Here is a 1920-nt window from a genome sequence, read left to right on the forward strand (position 1 = left end):
AGACAGGGTTTCTCTGTATAGCCCTGGCTGTCCTGGAACTCACTCTGTAGACCAGGCTGGCCTCGAACTCAGAAATCTGCCTGCCTCTGCCTCCCCAGTGCTGGGATTAAAGGCGTGCGCCACCACGCCCGGCTCATGTAAAACATTCTTAACCAGTGAGCCATCATGTCAGCCTTTTTCTCTCCCCCATCACCTATTTTTCAAAATTTATATTTTATTCTATGTGTATGGGTGTTTTGTCTTCATATATATTTGTGAACCACGTGAGTGCCTGGTGCCCACAGAGTCCAGAAGTGTGTCAGATCCCCTGGAACTGGAGTTATGACGGTTGTAAGCCACCTTGTGGGTGCTGAAAATCGAAGGTGGGCACTTTGAAAGAGCAGCCAGTGTTCTTAACTCCTGAGTCCTCTCTCCATCTCCTAAAGCCCTCTTAGAGATCAGGCTTTAGAATATATCCCTGGCTGTCCTGAACCATGTAAGTCAGCTGGGCTGAACTTGTGGAAATCCCCTTGTCCTCCTTCTATGGGGCTGCTATTATAGTCATTTTATTTATAGTTCACCTTATTATTTATTTGGACAGGCTGTATAGTCCAGCCTGGCCTTAAACTCCTTAAGTAGTCAAGAGTGACCTTGAACGTCTGGTTTTCCCACCTCCATTATCCCTTGCTGGGATTATAGACAAATACTACCACACCTCACTTTGCAGTTAATTTTCTACCTTAATGTACTTTAGGAACATAATTATTATATCAAAATCATAATCTTGTGAAAAGTATGGTTTAGAACAAAGGAACAATAGTGCTAATGAACAGAACCAGTGGCTCCCCACCATGACAACGTTACTAAACACAGAAAGCAAATGGAAATACTGTGCTGGAGGGATCGGGAAAGCTGGCTGAAATCCAGGAAGGAGGCCAAGTAGACAATAGGTGCTTGGGCAGAGCAGAGAGTTGCTACAAAGAAGCAGCGAGGCTCTGAAAGGGAGGTGGGAAGTCTGCCAAGAACACACTGAGAACTTCTGAACTTGACCCATGCCTGGTGATCCCAAGGGCCCATCTGCAGCAGCAGAATCAATGGCAGTAGCTGTCATTGGCCACACTTTGCAGAGGTTCCTCTCCTCAGACTCACTGTGTTTTCCCCTAATTTTCCTTTGTCATCGAAATCTCCAACTGGTGTTAATAAACTCATTTTCAATTTCAAATACTCTTGGAGGAACTGTCAGTCATTCATAATTTAATAAGATCTGCACTCAGATTGCCTGCCTCCAAGTACTTAGAATGAAATCAGTCATAGTTTGGCAGCAGAATTTTTAATGAGCAGAGGCAAATGCTCTGTGTGTGTGTGTGTGTGTGTGTGTGTGTGTGTGTGTGTGCTCTCGCACCCATGCTGGAGAGCAACATGCTGGTTGGTGGGGAGAGACATTTGTAGGAGACTGACTGCCAAAGTTAACTTCAGCATGTTATTTAGTTGGTGCTCAAGGTCAGAGTCATGACTCTGCTCACAGCTGAGCACAGTAGGTGTGCCAGGAGTAATGGGAAGCCATTTTTTACACCTGGTCAGCTTTGGGGACTCAAGAGTTGGCCTGGCCTAGTTGCCTTGAGAGAGGCACGATGGGTTTTTCAGGTTAGAGTCTGTGGTGCCTGGGGGCCTGTGTGCCTTTCAGTTCTTTAGAAATGGAGGCAGCGATCATTCAGGCTGCATCTGTATCTCTGTGTTCACTAGAAGTCAGTGAAGCATATAGAAACTTGACAGAACACATAGTCTTAGACATAGAATCCTGCTTGGAAAACTCATTGTACCCTGACAATTATAATTGTATTCTTGGGAACTGCCATTGTATCTTCCTTCCTTCCTTCTTTCCTTTCTCTCTTCCTCCCTCCCTCCCTCCCTCCCTCCTCCTCCTCCTCCTCCTCCTCCTCC

General features: G+C 45.9%; 1 protein-coding gene across 2 annotated transcripts in view; it reads right to left on the reverse strand.

Moving 5' to 3' along the window:
* Npl (N-acetylneuraminate pyruvate lyase) overlaps positions 1-1920 on the reverse strand; it is a 44943-nt gene that overhangs the window by 2525 nt on the left and 40498 nt on the right. The gene's annotated exons all lie outside the window — the stretch shown is intronic.

Source organism: Mus pahari, chromosome 5 (genome assembly GCF_900095145.1).
Source record: "Mus pahari chromosome 5, PAHARI_EIJ_v1.1, whole genome shotgun sequence".
Taxonomy (NCBI): domain Eukaryota; kingdom Metazoa; phylum Chordata; class Mammalia; order Rodentia; family Muridae; genus Mus; species Mus pahari.